This window comes from Periplaneta americana, chromosome 9 (genome assembly GCF_040183065.1).
Source record: "Periplaneta americana isolate PAMFEO1 chromosome 9, P.americana_PAMFEO1_priV1, whole genome shotgun sequence".
In the NCBI taxonomy this organism is placed as follows: domain Eukaryota; kingdom Metazoa; phylum Arthropoda; class Insecta; order Blattodea; family Blattidae; genus Periplaneta; species Periplaneta americana.
In genome coordinates, this window is record NC_091125.1 from 111,964,294 (window position 1) to 111,973,373 (window position 9,080).

Here is a 9,080-nt window from a genome sequence, read left to right on the forward strand (position 1 = left end):
ATCCCAAACCATTATTAAAAATTGACAAAGATTTTACCTACTGTAATCAAAATAAATAGTAAGTACGACTCACATAGCAGAAAATTGTAAGAACGCCAAGTACGAACTAGTGCTGACCTCGAACGGCTGTCTCACGTACTACTTGCAAGGTTGACCACAAAAGAGTGGGGAGGCGAGTGGAACATAGAGGGGCTACGCCCCATCGTCTGACAGAGATTAATATTACTAAAATAATAGTAGCTATTGAACTCCCGACGCCCTCAGGCTACTCAACTTCCTACTTTCGAGTCACATGTAAACCCCACCTCGTTTGATGAGGAAAGGTGTGTCCGCAGAGTATCTACAAGGTGTCCAAATATTCAATATCTGCGCATCTAACATGCTACTTTTTATATGACAAGTATTCTAATCATTCACGATTTATCTCGTTGCTTAAGTTCTGTTGTATCTTTAAATCTATGAGGCAGAGTAACTGATCAGTAAATATTAAATGGCTGTAATTAAACTGTGCCTACTTAAACAGCACCGAACGGAAAACTATAGATTGGTAGGAAGTGCAACTTAATGTGTTCTTTTGGAGAGCATGAGGAAGAGGAATGATTAACAAACAGTTGAATTAAAAACGTTTAAAAATCGACAGGTGCACAGCTTTATCTACTACGATGCACATCTTTACTTAGAACTGCGTGTGATTGCTATCACCTGTCGACAGGTGCATAGCTTTACTATCTGTACGTAAAACTATGTAGTATATGGGTGCGGAGAACAATGGTAATAAAGGCGAATAAGGGTAATATAAGAAGAACAAGGAGAATGCAAGGATAAAAAGGGAAATACTAGAAAAACAAGGGAATAAACCTACTAGGAGAACAAGGAGAATGCAAGGAGAACACGGGGAAAACAAGGAGAACAAGGGGAACTCTGCCAATGACATCAATTGATACATTTTGAAGATAAATTCTTTAGAATTAAGAACCAGTTTTTATGTAATTTTTGTGATTTTATTAAAAAGCTCACTCTCTACTATCTCTCAAGCTTGTACACATTTGTGCGAGTATTTATTTAGGAGATAAATGTGATTCGATCTCTTTTCACTTTCTATTTTTAATTGTTATTATGATCTGTTGTTTAAGTAGTAGTATTATAGAAATCGTCGACAGTAAAAATTATTTTTGTAGATCATGTAAGAATTTATGAATTATTATTATTATTATTATTATTATTATTATTATTATTATTATTACTATTACTATTACTTTTACATTCGATTTGGATAACTTAAAAGAGAACCTTCTACAACGTCCGGTCAAAATCCTTGAAAATTTTCACTAGTAAATATTGTCAAAGAAAAGTGACCTATACAAATCTAGCTAAGATAATATTGTAAGACATAAAATTGTGTTTGAAATAATGTTCTAGCCTAAATGTTATGTTTCACTGGTACTTGAATAACGTCTCTTCTTGTTGCTAACTAAGTCACACCTCACGCTATGGAAAAGCAGGACTGATATAACATGTAACTTTTAAACCACAATTTGAATTATTATACAGGGACTTCATTATATTTTTACTTACATTTTTATTGTACCTGAGTTTTTGAATGTACTTCACTCCCACCCCTTCTACTAGTAAACTTCCAACCGTTCTCCACACAGAACCAAGGCCGCGTATACAGTACTGAGTGAGTATAGTACGTTCCAGAAATATATTCGCGTTTTTCAGTGACGATAGAGCTTTCAATATTGAATGATATTTTCGCACAGGTACTGTCGTCCGTTTGCCTACGTTGCATCCCGGTTTCCCCCACCTGCTTCTGTTCGCCCCTCTGTAAAGTCTAGTAGCTGGGCTGTCTTAGCTCCTTTCTGAAAACATTCATTTCTGTTAGGAATTGGACGTCTACGTAATATTATACAACTGTTTAAAATAACTTAAATAAAAGGGCCTCGTTAAGTAATTAACTGTCACGTGATTTCCCCCCTTTCTACGATCCTGCGGCATAACCACTTGGACGGACAATAGATAGCATATCTGAGTAATTTTATCTGTGCGGGTCGGGCAGAAGTGAAGATTGAATTTACAGTACCTAAGGTACTCTTTTATAGAGTAGGTACAGAATTATTTCAACATGAGTTACTAGTACGAAGGACGAAACTGGCAATTAGATGCAATAGACTATAGTGCGATAACATGCACAAAAGAACTGAAGCCTGTATCGAAATAAACGGCCACCATTTTCAAAAATGTGTTTAAATATCCATATTATGATTATTTTTCAATTTAACTTCATTCTCTATATTGTACGCTAATTTGCTGTAACACTACAATATACACTGCATAATGAATACGTCCGAATGGATAGCTCAATTCGTGAGTAAAAACACTTATTGTTAATACAGTACTGTATTTTGATTAAACAAAAACCTAATGAAAATTATCAAACTCAAAATTGCGATATTTCCTAGTTTACATAAATGAACTACTTTTCTTCCCTCCTATACGCAGTAAAGTGATTTGTATTTTACGCCAGTATCATCGAACTCCAGTCTTGGAAGGGGGAGCAAGCGGTGTTTCCGGTTATAGACCTTTAATCCGAAGATATAGCCAGGTTAATATTAAAAATGTTAGTAAAAATAAAATGATGTCCCTGTATTAGCGTATACTATGAACTGTGTACTACGTTTTAGTTTAACTCATATAAGGAATACCCCAGCATATCTTCCAATATAGATCCAGTATGATGTAGAAGGTCGAAGACAGAATGTTGACTAAAGGTCTCCTTGTTGATGAATTGTTTCAAGCACGTGTTCCAAGAGCGTGATAAAAAGGCTACTCAAATGCAGGTTTAAATCATCATTTTGTAGCTCCTTTTGTGGTATAAAATTGGAAACTTTATTTTGTATTTCAGTTTTCCTTTACAGTGGCTGCCCGTGTATAACTTTCCAGGAGAGGCCTTAAACTGAAAATGTCCGAAGTATTCTTATTGTTGCCATGTCTTAATTTGGTTTCAATTGGTGGCTGATATGCCAACTAATTACAATATTTCGGTAAACTATTTTAACTTTCTACTTCTTGTACAAAAATATTGTTAACGGATGAAACAACATCACTTGAAACTAAATTGTAAGTATGCTTGAAGTGGCACAAAGTTATCGTAACTAGTAAATTTCCTCAATTGAGTATATTATTAATAAAATTATAGTAGGCTTAGACTAAATAACAGCGTTTTAAAACAAATTTCTCATTTCAATTATTTAGGAAATATATGACTATGTTAAAACTATACATAATAAACACTCTCTATTTCAGACTATGTGGGACACGATACAACGTACGGTACCTGAAAAAAAAAGTCGAGAAAAGAAACGCAAATTAAATTTCAAGGAAAAATGGCTGTGCCGATATTATTATATTGAAGTCAGAATTGGGTAATAAGAAAGAAACAGGTCTAAGTAGTATTCAGACAAGAGAAATTAAATTCCTGAGTAATGTTAAAGGGTGTGCTAAATTAGATCGAATTTGAAATACCATAATAACAAAAAAAAGTTAATAAACGAAAAGAAAAAAAATTGAGTGAACATATTCAACATATGCAATATAATACGGTAGAATACTCGACAATTATGTTGTAATGCAGTCCAATAGAAGAAGAGATCTTGAAAGGCTGAGGAAACAATGGTGTATTCAACAGGAAAAGAAAATGGAAGTCTATGCTGTGACGTTTGTTTGTCTGTCTATTTGTTTGTTAATTGTTAAAGAATTGAAGTAAATAAGGATCTAAGTGCTAATTTCAAACTTTCTAAGAAAATGCTATCATAATATACCTTGAAGTTATTGATATAGGCCTATACACGTCCCGCCATCTATAAACACCTAATAAAATGATGAAGGAACGAGTCCGGGCTTGATCCTTATTTTTATTATACAACTAGGTAGATAAATTATTGTTATCGCAATAAAAGCACAATTTCGACATAAATGCCACTTAGAGCCTTATTTAGGCCAAGTCCAGTTTATGGAGTGTCGGTGTGCGCAATCTCTATTTGCAAACTTTGTAACGGAGTCTGCGAACGGCTCGGCTGAGAGTCGGGTTGCGTTTTCAGTACAATCTATTCATAAAGGACTAAAATAGTTTTAAATGCACCTTGAATAATTGAGAGAGGAAATTTCAAGTTGGAGAAGAAGAATTTCTCACCAAGACCTCCCCTTGAATTCACCACTGTTATCTAAGATAAATAAGTAAATAAATAAATAAATAAATAAATAAATAAATAAATAAATAAATAAATAAATAAATAAATAAATAAATGAACAAGTAAAAACATAAAATAAATAAATACATAAAATAAATAAATAAATAAGTAAATAAATAAGTAAATAAATAAATAGATAAACAAGCAATTAAATAAATAAATAAAAATTGACAGGGGTTGATAACATCCCTGTAATTGTACGAAACGTTTAATCACTCAGATGTGATATTTAGATTTTTAAGGAATTAGTTGCTATTTATAAGACATGTATATTATTGAGAGAGAAATAAAGTTAATGCAATTTATATGTTGCATTATTAATCTATTATTTTTCCTTTATTTCTTTGTTCATTCTAGCATAAATCTATACAGATATTTGCAATGGAATTACTGTGTTTCATCTCAGTGGTTTTGTTGGAGTGCCGTTAGTATGAATCAATGACCTGAGAAGCTGCTGATGCTGCTTCTTATGAGTTATGAGTTTGATGATGATGATGATGATGGTGATGATGAAGAATTGCTATTCATATTACTGATTCATAATATAAAGAAGCTAGTAGGGTAACATATCTTCTTGCGAAGGTACGTATAATTAACAAAAATAAATACATTAAACTGAAGGAGTAGCCAAATGGAGGCTCCTACAATTAACGACAGCCCAATGTCTGAATCAGACAGTAATAGTGACATGCTATTCCGCAAAATGAAAATTTATAGTTCTGGACACCCTGTAAAATTTACTAACAGGTGTTGATGTTATACAGTTGATTATTAATTTTTTGTGGCGTTGCGAAATCAGGTTGAGATTTCTTGACACATTAATACGAGATTCCTGTCCTGTTAGGTAATACACAAAGCGGCACTGTACTTCCGCAGTCGAACACAGAGCCTGGGGACACGCTCTCCCATTCACGAGGCGCTGACGCTCTCTGCTCCTCGCCCATTCACCTGCCTGCGTCGTACTTCCCAAGGACTCGGAATGGTTCGATACCGGGTATTAGCTAAACTGTTATTACTAGTGTTGGGAATTAAATGCGCTAAAAATCCTGAAATATGCATGTAAATATGTATTTTTTTATTTATTTAATCTGAGACGATTAAGGCCATAAGGCCTTCTCTTCCATCCTACCAGATAGCACATATAAATACAAAAATGAAATACAAACACTAATGCAAATAATACAAATTAAATTAAAGCCCTATAGAAGGTCAACAGGGTAAAAAGAACACTATAGAGCTCTCATCCAGCTAACACAAGAAAAAAAAAGGAAATAAAAACAGAGATAGCAATTATGATAGTGATAACTGATAATAATAATAATAATAATAATAATAATAATAACTAGGCCTACATTACATATTAATTGTCAATTTTACAGCAGCATAGTTACAATATTTACTTTATGTCATGGGTTAAGCCGAAGTTGCGCAACCTGACAGGTGTTCAACAAGCACTTCCATGAACTAGAATGTGATTTTTTAATTTAAATTTGAATTTTGATATTGTCCGACAGTCTCTGAGATGGTCAGGGAGAGAATTCCAGAGGGGTGGAATCGATATGCCGAAAGATGATGAGTAGAAGGATGTTCTGTGCAGAGGAATAGAGAGAAGGTACATGTTCCGGGTTCGAGGTAGTGAAAGGTAAGCAAAACGAGATGCTAGATAAGAGGGTGTGGAGGTGTGGATGATTTTAAAAAGTAATAAGAGGGAGTTGAAGAATATTCTTTCTTTAATTGTACTTACATATTCACGAAAAGCTGAAGAGCCAGCATAAGTATCGTAATATAGCATCCCATGAAAAATAAAACAGTGGCCATATAAAGCGAAATATTCAAACTATTTGGCATAAAGAAAAACATTGACACTTGAATTTCTTAGGGCCATATTCACAGACATTCTTAGCGCGGGCTTCCGGTGGATGAACAGCGAACTAACGATTTTCGTATTCATAAACCAGTTTTAGCGATATGATATGATATGTTATGATATGATATGATATGATATGATATGATATGATATGATATGATATGATATGATATGATATGATATGATATGATATGATGATATGATATGATATGATATGATATGATATGATATGATATGATATGATATGATATGATATATGATATGATATGATATGATATGATATGATATGATATGAATTCTGTACAAGTAACCAGTCGATAACCGGGGCTAGTTTAGCACGCTCATAGCGCGGGCTAGCGAAATGTCTATGAATAGCACCCTTAGTTATTGTTTTATTGGCTATTCCTAATTTAATTAAAACCAATTTCATACAGGCAATTTATTTCCTTTCATGACCGGGGCTAGTTTAGCACGCTCGTAGCGCGGGCTAGCGAAATGTCTATGAATAGCACCCTTAGTTATTGTTTTATTGGCTATTCCTAATTTAATTAAAACCAATTTCATACAGGCAATTTATTTCCTTTCATGACCGGGGCTAGTTTAGCACGCTCGTAGCGCGGGCTAGCGAAATGTCTATGAATAGCACCCTTAGTTATTGTTTTATTGGCTATTCCTAATTTAATTAAAACCAATTTCATACAGGCAATTTATTTCCTTTCATGACCGGGGCTAGTTTAGCACGCTCGTAGCGCGGGCTAGCGAAATGTCTATGAATAGCACCCTTAGTTATTGTTTTATTGGCTATTCCTAATTTAATTAAAACCAATTTCATACAGGCAATTTATTTCCTTTCATGACCGGGGCTAGTTTAGCACGCTCGTAGCGCGGGCTAGCGAAATGTCTATGAATAGCACCCTTAGTTATTGTTTTATTGGCTATTCCTAATTTAATTAAAGCCAATTTCATACAGGCAATTTATTTCCTTTCATGACTGCATGAAACTTTGTGACAATCTTTTCCATGTTTTCAGGATTCAACTTGTTTCGTCTGTCCATAAAAATAAATTTATGCATAGAAAAAATTAGAAAAAATTCTTTCTACATCACATGAAGTCAGGGGACAAAACTTATAATCTGGTAACACGATAGGAATAACGTCCACATCAGTAATGTATTCTAGAAGCACTTTGCTAATCTTCCTCATCATTTTGAGACCATCGGGTTGAGTGGAAGAGAAGGCCTTCAACCATTACGGCTATTATTATTATTATTATTATTATTATTATTATTATTATTATTATTATTATTATTATTATTATTATTATTATCAATCTTTACTTTAGCTGAACACGCTTTTTCTCGACAAAATTTATTCAGAACAATTTGATTTGACTTGCGGAATACGTATAAACTACTGAAATTAAGCGGTAATAATAATGATCTTTTTAATTTGCATGGGTAAAAATAGTAGACCCACTAAATAATAAGAACATCACAATGCCCTCTATACGAGGAACATCAAAACAAACACACCAACTTTAGTCACTCCCCGTCAGCTAGCTTATATCGCACACTGAAGTCTACCCAAAAATACACATCTTACAGTTGCAAGTATACTGGCGTTCAAAAATACCCGCCCTATGATTTTATGATCGTGTAAGAGAACTTTCTAACCAAGGGATAAGTCAGAACCAAAGATATAACAAATTTACAGTTCCGGTAGTTTTCAGTAGGTGACATATTATTGGAGCCTGCTTGCCCGATTGCCTCAGCAAATTGAAAATGCTACCACAGGGCCACCAAAAATAATACAGGACACGGGACATATTGTTAGTACCTACCTGTGAGAGAAAGGTAAATTTATAATATTTTACTGTTAATCGGACAAGTTTCTGTTGTATTTATAGCTAGATCTATACCAGATAGAAAGAAAGTAAAGAACATACGAAATTATTTAGAAACTGAGTTTACATTGAATACAGAAATACTCGTACATGAAATTTGAAACCCACCGGCGTAGCTCATGCGGTAGCGTGTTTGACTGCTGATTCGGGGTTGTGCTCGGATGTAGGTTAAAGTGGTTTTTCCGAAGTTTTTCTAAACGTAAGGCGAATGTCAGATAATCCATGGCGAATTCTCGGCCTCATCTCGCCAAATATCGCCTCGCTATCATCAATTCCAGTAGTTTATACAACGTCGTTAAATAACCAAATAAATAAAATATCTGAAACATTCAGAAATCCGAAACAGAAAATTTAACGACTACTCATATTCCACAAAATATTCACTGAAATCCATGCCGTTACTATGTTTATAGCTTGCTCCTTAAGAATAAGCATGTAACAATCCCATTAAGGATACATTTTACAATAGCTCGTGCATTTTCGTAACCTACGCTTTCAGTCGCAAAACGCTGCATCTAGACTATTATTGTAACATAAAGTAAACTCAACCAGCAAAAAATGCATTATCATGTTAACTTCCAGAGATGGAAACGGGATAATAGTATTACGTTTAAATAAAAATATGGGCTCGTCCGGGATTTGAACCCGGGACCTCTCGCACCCTAAGCGAGAATCATACCCCTAGACCAACGAGCCGTTATTAGTAATCGCAATCATTTCATTAAGAGAAAGTTCTTAATAGCAGTTCGCGTGTAAACGTAACATTGAAGTTCTTCACATTCGTAAGATGTAGGCTACCTATTTGAAAGTTCTATCCTATGAGTATTAACTGTCCGCGTAGGAATTTTTTTTTAGAAATAGTGTAGTGTAGATTTTAAGCCTATCTCATTTCAACAATGTAAGAAACGGATAAGCAGGTTTAAGTAAATAAAGATAAGGAGTCCGAAAAACTAGGTATATACGTACTCAAGCATATACACTGAAATACTCATGTAAATAAACACATTGACTATAACATGTATTATTTCATTTCATTTCATTTCATTTATTGTATTCCATA

General features: G+C 34.0%; 1 non-coding gene across 1 annotated transcript; it reads right to left on the minus strand.

Moving 5' to 3' along the window:
- Positions 1 to 8,644: 8,644 nt before the first annotated feature.
- On the minus strand, positions 8,645 to 8,716 carry TRNAP-AGG (transfer RNA proline (anticodon AGG)). Its single transcript has one exon. It is a non-coding gene; the product is annotated as a tRNA-Pro (tRNA).
- Positions 8,717 to 9,080: the final 364 nt, after the last annotated feature.